The sequence below is a fragment of the Myotis yumanensis genome, unplaced genomic scaffold (assembly GCF_028538775.1).
Source record: "Myotis yumanensis isolate MYYU_CA2020_CCGP unplaced genomic scaffold, mMyoYum1.0.hap1 SCAF_11, whole genome shotgun sequence".
Classification (NCBI taxonomy): domain Eukaryota; kingdom Metazoa; phylum Chordata; class Mammalia; order Chiroptera; family Vespertilionidae; genus Myotis; species Myotis yumanensis.
Window position 1 is genome coordinate 36,577,709 of NW_027223762.1, and position 12,189 is coordinate 36,589,897.

At 39.8% G+C, this 12,189-nt stretch overlaps 1 protein-coding gene across 2 annotated transcripts in view; it reads right to left on the reverse strand.

Moving 5' to 3' along the window:
• PELI1 (pellino E3 ubiquitin protein ligase 1) overlaps positions 1-12,189 on the reverse strand; it is a 54,862-nt gene that overhangs the window by 20,789 nt on the left and 21,884 nt on the right. Inside the window, exon 1 of one of the 2 annotated variants that reach the window (XM_070429335.1) lies at positions 6,434-6,516. The exons of the other annotated variant lie outside the window; for it this stretch is intronic. The gene's annotated coding sequence lies outside the window, so the exon portion shown is untranslated. Of the gene's footprint in view, positions 1-6,433; positions 6,517-12,189 lie in introns of those variants that run through there. 2 annotated transcript variants of the gene reach the window in all.

The following is a 12,189-nucleotide window of genomic DNA, read 5'->3' on the forward strand; positions in this document are numbered from 1 at the left end:
ACATTAACTCATTAAATTTCTATCACAACTACATCAAGTATAATTATTATCTTGCTCCTAGAAGTAGTCTGGGTATTCTGATATCACTAATCACAACCTAGACAAGGTTGGGTAGAGCTGATTCCATACTAGGAATAAGAGACCTTATTAAGGGACTAGTTAGGAGAGAGACTAGAAATAGGAAGTACATCTGTGTAAAATAAGCCCTAATCAAGTTATACTCTAGTATAGACTAGTAACAACTATTCAACTATGACTAGTGCTTTTTGAGATTATTTGAACCTTTGTCACTTCCTCAATGTTCCTTGTATTTGTCAACCCTGTTTCCTGGTAGTGACCAACAACAAAAACTTCTGTAAATGAAGTGGACTGTGGGGGGCCACTGGCAAGCACATTGGGCATTTTTAAATATGTCAGCTGAACCCAGGGCGCAGGCAGAACCACGCCCTGGGGGTGGTCCTAGCCAAGAGGCAAGGATGCCACTCAGTCTGACCTTTTCCAGCCCAGGTGCTAAGGGGGTGGATCCCATTATGTTGCCAGGAACTCAAGGCCCACCCAGATGTGATGTAACTTCCTGTTACTTCGAGTATATATTAAACTTACTTCCGGTGTTGGGGGCTCTGTTCATCTATCAGAGGGCAGACGCCACACCCGGTCCCAGCTTCTTCTATTTCTGTGTCTTGTCTCATTATTTCATTTTTCCTTAATCCTCGTCGCGTTCTACTCAAGATTCATGAACCCCCGTTCTCTCTTTTGGTGCTGGTCACGGGAAGAGAGAATGTTCCCCCATAGTGGACTTTGCATGTTCATTTAAAAAATGGGGAAGGGAGAAAGGAACCCAAGAGGAAAAGCAGGGTATTACACTAAGGCAAATTCCTGGGTACCATCAGGAAGAAACACCTATTAGAATTGAGTTCAGACAGCCTAGGAACAGAAGGCTTCATGTACTCCCTGCGAAGTGACAGCCAAGACAAAACTGCAGGGCATTGTTTAATGGGGGGTTAAATACAACTGCACCACCCTACCCAAAAATGATCACTGATTCCCCACATCTAGAAAGTGTATTTTAAAAGACACAACAAAGGATATGTTTATTGTTCCTGCCATCCTTTTAGATTACCAAAGTTCCTAAAATGACGATATGCTTCTCAGAAAGCAGAACTAGAAATTCCCCTTGGTTTAACCATTAAAACCTTGAAACAAAACTGCAGAAAACACCAAATTCAGTGGGATTAGATGGTTATTTGGAACAAAAACATTGGATAGAAGTGTATTCATGGGAAATTCTATCATTTTCTAAAGTCAGCATCAACCTGGCAGTCAACTCATGCTTATGCTACCCTTTTCTCAGAGTGGCTAACACTGGGTTCTGTCTCTGTGCCAAGCACTGTTACAAGCACTTTACATGTATTAACTGATTTACTTCCCAGAACGATCATGAGACAGAAACTGTTAAGAGCCTCATTTTATAGATTAAGAAAACGATAAGTTTACAATTCAAACTCTAGTCAACACTCTGGAACTGCTGAAAATATGAGTAGGGGGGAGGTGTGAGGGAGAGGAGAGAACTACTTTGGGAAACAAAATTAAACAATGAACAAGAAAATACCTCAATTCTTTTCCTACTATGTATAAAGTATTAAAGAGCAAAAGATTACATAAATGCTATTGCCCTAACACGGGAATAAACTTCTGTAATACTAACTATTTTAATTTTCTCAATAATTCAATCAATCATTTAAAGCTGTTTAAAAGTTCCTTGGATAAAATTTAAACTTGGAAAAAAATGAATAAAATAAAAAATTTTCCAATCAATTTAAATCTATACCAACTTATGAAATAAAAAATGGAACACTGAATCCATGGTCGTATTTTTATATCCCAGGAGTAAACCATATTAATTTTATGTAGATTATGGGACCTTCCAAAAAAAGTATTGTGTAATGTATTGTGGACAGGTAAATCACTTCCAGAAATAGAGTAATATGGGCTTTCTTTAGTCCTTATAAAACAATGACCAAATTATATGGATTAAAAAAAAAGGCAACAACAATATCCTCAAAGTATCTACCCTACAAGACTTATTAATTATACAGGTGACAATAGTAACTTCACAGTGGGAGAAACCTGGAAGACATCACCTTAACCACTGACGGAGCTTAATATTATCTGTAATGAGACATTTTGATATGTATCTTCTATGATGCACTGGAGACACATCAGTTCTGTGGTAAGCTGCCAAAAAATGCATAACCCCAATCTAGTCATGAGAAAAGACCAGACCAACCCAAATTGAGAAGTGTTCTACAAATAACTATCAGTACTCATTAAGGGTGCCAAGGTCATGAAATATAAGGAAAGACAAAGAAATCCTCAGATTGGAGGAGTTTAAGGAGATGCAACAACTACATGGGATCATGAACTAGATACTGGGCCAGAAAAAGGACATTAGTGGAAAACTGGTTAAATCTGAATATGGTCTACAGTTCAATACTACAGCTAATAATATTGTACCAATGTTAATTTCCTAGTTTTGATCAATATACTCTGGTTATACAGATTGTGAAGCTGAGTACATTTTATATATATCCTATATAATCCTATATAATAAAAGCCTAATATGCTAAGTGTCTGATCGTTCGACCAGTTGTATGACATGCACTGACCAACAGGGGGCAGATGCTCTGAAGGGTAGGTTAGCTTGCTGCTGGGGTCCGGCTGATCGGGACTGGGTGAGATGGGTTGGACACGCCCTGGAGCCCTCCTACGGTCCTCCCCAGCCCCGATCAATTGTGCACTGGTGGGGTCCCTCGGCCTAGCCTGCGCCCTCTCGAAATCCAGGACCCCTTCGAGGATGTCGGACTGCTGGTTTCAGCCTGATCTCCACAGGCCAGGCCAAGGGACCCCACCGGCACACAAATTAAGTACATATATGTATATGTAATTTCTTTTATTCCCCATATTTTCTGTAGGCTAAATTATTTCAAAATAAAAAGTAATAATAATAATAATGGAAAACAAACAAAATAGGCATTTAATAAAAGGCATTAAAATATGAATTCAAGATTCAAAGTTTGCTTCCTTTCAGCCTTCTCACCGCTTAAAGGTGCAAGATTTCCAAGCTGTATTTGGTCCTGTCAAATCACAGTGCCTGCCAGGTCTCATGTCCTCTCTCTTGATGTAAAACTGCACCTTCCACAGCCTCTTTGATCAGGAGTGTTACTACACAAGTGTGGCCACTCACTTGACTGAGCAATACCTGAACCAAAGTGATTCACCAACATACTGAGCAGAATTTGATAGAACCATGCTTCATGGGGTTTTCTTTGGGGAATTACAAAAGTTATGATATAAGGGCAATTTTACTATTGAATGATGTAGATAGTTTTATTAGAAAACAGTCTGTATATGTAATTATATCACAGCTTCTGAATTAATGCTGTATACTGAAATCTTTAACAGTATTTGAATTTATTTGAATTCCATCTACCTAACTACATGAATCCTAGTCTTAAAGAATTTATGAAAGGGAATGGAAAGGGGAGCTGGGAGGAAGAAGAGTGAGGAAGCAGCAGCGCTGGGTAATTTTGATACCTTTCATTTTAAAAAGCAAGAAAGTGAAACACTTTTCTGAATTATTCACTAATTATTTCATTTGTGATAATGTTTTCTTCAAACTACAGGAGACACTTATAAAGGACTAAGTAAGTTATGAGTGTACCTAGGGCCAACTCTGAATTATCAGATCTCTAAAACTAGCTCTGTAGGCACATGATTTTCTCATCTTATAAAATAATGACAGTATTTCCCACACCTCATAGAATTTGTCATGAGGACTGAATGACAACAACAAAGCTGCACTGAAATTTGGATGTTGAGCCATCTGCTTGGTCCACTCACTAAATACACAAGTCATACAGAGACTTGTGGGTCTCTTGAAATTATTCAAACTGTGAAAATTAAGCCAGTAATTTTCAAGGAACAAATGTAATGTAAAACAAAAAAAGTATTTTTTAAGAATACCTAGTATATATTTAGTCATACAAAGTATTATAGGTCCTAATAATACTTCATTAATTTATAGTGATCACTTAAAATTTAATTATTTTCTCAGAGATTCATCTTTATTTTTCAGTATCTAAACAAATGTTATAATCTGTTCTTTGTAGTAACTTCAACACCATATAGTTAATTCTACTTTTTCTACTGCTCTTAATACATGACAGGCCCTAAAATATAACGAAAGGCCTCAAAAATCGTTGCAATTTGTTTAAAGGTTGAGTGCTGCATAAATGTTTGATTCTCACTAGCACATGTAAATAAAATAATATTTAGTATATGTAGTCCCTGCTCTTACAGGGACATTAAGTCTTTTATAGTTTCACAATTCCATTATAAGCTCTATTTAAAAGATATGGGGGAAATGTAGTCAAAAATTCAAATTACAATTGAATCTCCAATATTGTTTCTAACCAGTAAAGTTAGCTACTGACAGGGAAATCACCATAACAAAATAACTATTTCACCGTGGCCCGTGTTCTCAGTGGTTGGAGCGTTAGCCCATGCACCAAAGGGTCTTGGGTTCAATTCCTAGTCAAGGGCAAGGACCTGGGTTGCAGGTTTGATCCCTGGTCCTGATTGGAGGGTGTGCAGGAGGCAACCAATCGATGTGTCTCTCTAACATCTCAATGTTTCTCTGTCTCTCTGTCTCACCCTTCTTCCCTCCCTCGCTTCTACTCTCTCAAAAAATCAATAGAGAAAAATATCCTTGGATAAGGATTTAAAAACCCACAAAACAAACAAACAAAAACTTTTTCGCCTGACCAGACTGGCTCAGTTGGTTGAGCATTGTCCTGTGCACCTGAAAGTTCTATTACCGGTCAGGGTGCCTACAGAAGACAACCAATCAATGTTTCTTTCTCATATTCATCTTACTCTCTCCCTTCCTCTCTCTAAGCATGTTCTTGGGTAAGGATTAAAAAAAGAGAATAATAACTATATCTAATCTCACCAATGAACAAAAGTATCCTCTTATGCGAGTTCTAGTTTTCTCTTTGGTTCATGAAATGTTCTGAAAAGGAGCAGCTGATCTTTCTTTGACCAAATCATAATGTTTTCTCCATAAATTTTTATAGCAGCAATTTAGAGATATTGTGTGTGGGAGGCTTAGAAAATCTATTTTTTTTTAGCAGAATGAATATTTTAAATCACTCAGTATGGTATTCCCATTTAACTCTTTTCATTAGGAAAACGGTACATACATATAGCTTGGATATTTCTACAAACGTTCTCTCTCCACTCTAATTATTGTTGTATTTTCGCATTACAAACACTCCAATTAAGTAAATAGTGATCAATTTAAATTACGATTGTAATTTGCAACTTTTCTCGTCACTGACACTTGCCTTTTCTACATATACAGAAGAGAGTATTTCCCCCTCACAAATCGATTAGAAAATGATAAAGAATAAACACACAGTACTGGGCATCATGTCAGTGTTCTAGCAAGCAGATTCAGTTTTTCATGAATTTCCTATAGAAAGAAAAATAATCTCAAGTATATCTTTTCTTTTAATAAAAATAAAATGACTCAGAAAAAAACAACACTGCTGGGGACGATCATTGTTCATTTTTTAGCAGGAAGAGATGGTTCCTCTGCCCCCATAAATCACCAGATCTAAAATCATTAAATCTCTTCCCACCATATCAGAAGAACAACAACAAGATCCAGGTAGAAACATCACTTAAAATTCTTATAAAGCAAGACTCTCAATATTTTAAAAATTCTTTATATTTTCCCCTACCTTCTGAAAATGTTTAAAAATTAAACTGCAGTTATCCCAAGGCCTAGATCTCTTTGAAAGCAACTCAGGAGAAGATTTATGGTTAAAAAAACTAGACTCTTAATAAACTGTTAACAGCTAGCCAAAATACAATGACAGCACCGTCATGCTAGCTACCAAGTTCCTTCAGAGAGCAATGTAATTCTCAAATTTAATAATTCAAAAGAAAGCAACAGATAACATTAAGTTCTAAAATATGTAAAAAAGAACAAAACAAACAAAACAACTCACACTAAATACTGTAGCTTGGATTGGAAAAACATTACAAGGGAAGAGTTTTCAGTTTCCTGTCGACAGTTATTTTTCTTATGCTTTTTTTTAAGACTAATTATGGAGGTGAGAGTAACAGTGTAAAGCCTCCCTAAATACACAAAAGCCTTTGGAATTTAAGATTTATTCAATCTCTTCCCTAAAACGGAAAATGCAATTCATACATTACACATGTCTAAAGCTGAATGTGAAAAAAATGTGAAACAATTAAATATAAATGATCTGATTAATCATGATTCAAATCATTCCTTTTACAAACTTACCTGGAACCTTGAAGCCCTGACAATGTTACACTTAAAATTAAGCCACAAAACACCTACCTCTTTATTCCATCGCTATCACAAGCTAGACAAACAACCTTCTCACCAGAGGATAAAATCCAGATAGTATTTAAAGCATCTCCCAATTACACTTGGAATCACACAGTGAATAGCTGTCTGCTCAGTGTTCTTTCACTTAAGCATCTCATAATGTGTGTGGGTGAGCCTGTGTTATGCAAAATAGGTAAACACTATATAATTCTAGATTCTATTGGCTGAAGTAAGAATTCACTTCTCTCTCACCTCCTCCTTAAGGAAGTCTGTGGCCCAAAAGGGAAGAAACGGAAGTAAGCAAGAAGCACAGAAAAAATTCTAACATGGGCTTATTCTCAAGTTATGGAATTAGGTACTTCAAAAGGGGTTCTTAAAAGGCTAACATAATTAACTATATAAATGCTCTATAAATGTCAGAAGTAGAGCTGAAATACTAAACTACCTTTTCATGATAGTATAATAGCCTATTTGAACAGATTTAGTATAATAATCTTTTAAAGAACACTCCTTTTAAAAAAATAGAAGAATCTATATAATTCATGTGAAGAAAGAGTGCCCTTTTAGCACTCAAATACATCAGATTTTTGTTTTGTTTTGTTTTGTTTTACAACACTATACAGTATATTACAGGCATAAGAACAGGTGAAAATTCAATCACATTTTCAAATGATCATGCTTGTTTATTCCCAGCTTTATACTTTAAAATAAATCAGATTAATTTGCTGCTTATTAACATGGAAGAATGACAGCAGTACCTAGAGGTGAGCTGGAAGTATACAAGCTTCATCAAATAAGCTACTGAAGGTACCATACTCACTGAACTTAGCTGCTTTTAGATTATGCTACCTGTAACCTTCATTTGAGGAGTTATTGCCTACTATTCCAAATTCCCCCATATCTTCTCTTAAGAATGTGTTTTATTATGGTGAAGGATTGGTTGTGCAAGGAACTAGTCTATTCCTCTACACAGCCAAAGGTGAACTTGCTTTGTGCTTAATTACATTTAAGATAAATAAAAAAAACCCCACATGCTAATTCGTCACAAGAATAAATGATAGTTCATACCTGTTCAATAAGCTGCATATGCAAACCATCTGTACCAGCGATTTTCAACCATTTTCATCTCATGACACACAAATTGATTACAAAATTATGTAGCACACCAAAGAAAATATTATATATTTTGCTAAACATTAATAAAAAAATTAATAATTACCCTCTTTGCTACAAAGTGACTTAAAAAAAAAATCAGATGCCTATGCCTATATTTATATATGTAAGGATTTCTGGTACCAAGAATTAACCAATCAGATGTAACCTTATTATGTGACATGGTTAATAAGATGCAATTCTATTATATGACCTATATATATTTACTAGAGGCCCAGTGCATGATATTCGTGCACTCAGGGGAGGGGGGTTCCCTCAGCACGGATTGTGAGAGGGTGCAGGCCAGGCCTAGGGACTCCACCAGTGCACAATTGGGGCTGGGGAGGGACCACCGGAGGGCTCCAGAGCATGTCCGGCCTGTGTTACTCAGTCCTGGTAGGCAAACCCCAGCAATAAGCTAACCTACCAGTCAGAGCGTCTGCCCCCTGGTGGTCAGTGCACGTCATAGCGGCTGGTTGACTGCCCCTTGGTGGTCAGTGCACGTCATAGCGAGCAGTTGAGTGGCCTTAGCATATCAATAGCATATTATGCTTTGATTGGTTGAATGGCCGACCAGATGACCAGACACTTAGCATATTAGGCTATTATTCAGGACTAGTTGCCCGGTGCATGAAATTCGTGCGGGAGAGGGGGGTGGGGTGTCCCTCAGCCCGGCCTGCACCCTCTCCAATCTGGGACCCCTTGGGGGATGTCCGACTACCGGCAGTCGGACATCCTTCTCACAATCTGGGACTGCTGGCTCCCACCTCTAACCACTCTGCCTGCCGGCCTGCTCACCCCCAACTGCCCCCCCGCCGCCCCCGCCGGCCTTCTCGCCCCCAACTGGCCCCCTTGCTGGCCTGATCACCCCCAACTGCCCTCCCCTTCTGGCCTGATTGCCCCTAATCGCCTCTGCCTCGGCCCTGCCACCATGGCTTTGTCCAGAAGGGTGTCCAGAAGGTCTCTCGGTCTAATTAGCATAATACCCTTTTATTAGTATAGATGGTTCAGGGAAAAGAGAAAAGAGGTCAGTGTCCCTGACTAAATAGTCAGGTATTGAATATTTTAAAAATTCTCTGGCACACCGGTTGAACATTGCTGATCTATACTATCCACACATTAAACTGACACTCAACTTAAGTCTAGGGCCTAAATTCTCTTTCTCTTTTTTAAAATCCTCACCTAAGGATATTTTTCCATTAATTTTTAGAGAGTGGAAGAGAGAGAGACAGAGAAATATTGATGTAAGAGAAACACATCGATTGGTTGCCTCCTGCACGTGCCCCGACTGGGGCCTGGGCCAGGGAGGAGCCTGCAACCGAGGTATGTGCCCTTGACTGGAATCAAACCCAGGACTCTTTGGTCCACAGGCCAATGCTCTATCCACTGAGCCAAATGGCTAGTGCAGGGCCGATATTCTCTTATATAAAAACACTTTTGTTGGTCCTAAGTCTAATAATACCTTGTCACCTAACACCTTTGCACAAGATGAACTGCCCTCTACATATAGCAGCAGGTTTAATTCTGTTGCTTCCCAGCATTCCACAACTGTGCCACATCCCCTGAAGCTGTTTTTCAGTAAATCTGCATGTTTCTTTTGCTTGTTCTGTTGGCAGCAGGCCCACGTAGGTGACAATCTGCTCAGGTATCCTGCTTTCATCCAATATAGATACACATCCAGTCCAGGAAACATATCTATACAAATGATCTGGGCATATTCTATCTAAAGATTTTGCTAATTGGTGAGCCTGCCTTGGTCATGTGATTCTAGTCTGATGAAACTGCTCAAGAAGCCGGACATGACAGGTCCAATACTCATACTAAGCAGAATGTAGTTGTGACTGACTATGTCACAACAAAACCCAAAGACCTGACATACAGACCAACATATTGACTCTCTTATTAACTGTGGGAGTGTATTTCTTGCTCAACTCCTAGGGCAACCAAGATGTCAACAACTCTTATGCTATGATCATGAACTACTTTAATGATTAAGAGAGCATTAAGAGTATAAAAATTCCTTATGTATATCAAGCTCTGTGTTTATACAAAATAATCTCCTGAGGAAATATACTTTTCTTAAAGAGCTCTAAGACATTACAAACAAAAATACTCTATATTTTCTGAGTATGATGAACTATTTTTATAGGACAAAGACCCATATTTATAAGGGAGAGAAGGGCTAGAATTAAATTTTTAAGTGTTTCTTTCCCAATCTGAATTCTGATTTTTTTGTAAAGAACTTTCTTTATTTTTGCTTTTCACATGTGCCTTATTTACAATGATGTCTGATTAATAACTCCATGGAGGCCATTCAAATACAAAAACAAAACTTTACTTAGCTTTCTTGGCTGATGGGACAAATGAACTTGAATCTAAATGACCTTTCCCCTACTCTTATTCCATATTTGGCTTGGCTTAAAACTTCCTTGTCTTCATTTACAATGCCTGAACTTCTGGCAGTTATCTCAGTTGAGTATTTCAGGGACCAATGTTAAACTTCCAATACCCTGAAAATGTTTAAAAACCATTCCAGAAAAACAAAACAAAACAAAGTGCACTTACCTCACAATTTCTAGGCCTTTTCAGTTGTTTTTCTTTATCTTATGGTCCTATTTTTCTTCTTATTTAGTTGTAGCCTAGGTTTTGATTTCACCAACACATGTGACCTCCTAGAGCTTGCTTCTTCTCTAATGATCTCTGAATACTTCTAAGGAAGCAATGAAGTACTCATTCCTCACAATCCCTTTGCTTCTAGCCACACCCACAGCAGGCGTGTAAATTATTTCATTCTTTAGTTGCACCTCACTGGTAACACTAAGGTCATGTTCCTCTAAACCGTAAGGCAAACTCACACAGAAGGCATTTGCTATTCTACAATAATTCTTTCCTGAATTATCTACATGTGTCCAAGTTTTTACTTGCCCAACCCACTAACTTCAATCCTTTTGAGGAAAAGGTACATTGCAGCCTAAAATTTTCCAACAAGGCCTAATTCTTCCTTGTTGAAGGCAGGAAGAAAAAAAAATCACTGGTCCTACTGTATCATATAAGCACATTTTAGAGCTGGAAAGAACTTTAAAGAATATCCTATTCAACTTGCTTAATTTTCCTTTCAATTCCCTCATTTTATAGATGAGAAAAAAATCTATATCCAGGGAGGATAAATTATTTGATGAAGGTCACGGGGCTAAGTAATAGAGTTAGTTAATAGATCTTTTTGATTTCTTCATTAGTTTCATTATTTTGGAGGCAATACCATAAATGCTAAAGAACAGAGCAGTCAGCTAACAAGTAACTCATACCTCGCATTATGTAAGTACTAGAGGCCCAGTGCACAAAAATTTGTGCACTGGGCGGGGGGGGGGGGGGGGGGGGGGGAGTCCCTCAGCCCGGCCTATGCCCTCTTGCAGGCTGGGACCTCTCGGAGGATGTCCACCTGCTGGCTTAGGCCCACTCCCTTGGGGGATCAGGCCCAAGCTGGCAGTCAGACATCCCTCTGGCAGCCCGGCAGCCCTCGGGGGATGTCCACTTACCAGCAGGGAGCAGACCTAAGCTGCAGTCGGACATCCTTAGTGCTGCTGAGGAGGCGAGAGAGGCTCCCACCACCACCGCTGTGCTGGCAGCCATCAGCCTGGCTTGTGGCTGAGCAGAGCTCCCACTGTGGGAGCACACTGACCACCAGGGGAAGCTCCTACATTGAGCGTCTGCCCCCTGGTGGTCAGTGTGTGTCATAGTGACCAGTCATTCCCAGTCGTTCTACTGTTAGAGTCAGTTTGCATATTACCTTTTTATTATATAGGATAGAGGCCTGGTACACGAGTGGGGGCCGGCTGGTTTGCCCTGAAGGGTGTCCCAGATCAGGGTGGGGGTCCTGCTGGGGTGCCTGGCCAGCTTGGGTGAGGAGCTGATGGCTGTTTGCAGCTGGTCACACCCACTTCAGGGTGGGGGTCCCCACTGGGGTTCCTGGCCAGCCTGGGTGAGGGGCTGATGGCTGTTTTCAGGCTGGTCAAGCCCCCCCCCCCCCCCAGTGGGGACCCTCACCCCATGGAGGTTTGGCCAGCCTGGGTGAGGGGCTGATGGCTGTTTTCAGGCTGGCCAAGCCCCCCCCCCCGGTGTTGGAAGCTCCCAGCCTCTCCTTTTTTTCCTTTTTATTCTGGGATTTATTTACCTTCTATAATTGAAACTTTGTTGCTTTGAGTGGAACTCAGAGCCGGCCAGGGTGGGCGGGAGGGAAGCCTCCTGCTCATTCCAGCTCCGTGGCCACAGTCGGCTGAAAGCAGGTATCTGGGGTTTATTTACCTTCTATAATTGAAACTTTATTGCTTTGAGTGGAGCTCAGAGCTGCCACGGCAGCTTGGCTTCCTCCATCATTGGGGCAAGCAAGCCTCCTGCTTGCTCTAGCTCCGTGGCTGCTGGCCACCATCTTGGTTGGGTTAATTTGCATATAGCCACTCTGATCGGCTGGTGGGCGTGGCTTAAGGCCTAGCAAAGGTACGGTCAATTTGCATGTTTGTCTTTTGTTAGTGTAGATTATCATATGAGATGGTCAGATCTTCACCTCTAGCTCTATTCTCTGCTGTGTGTGGTTACAATTCTACATATTTTTTATG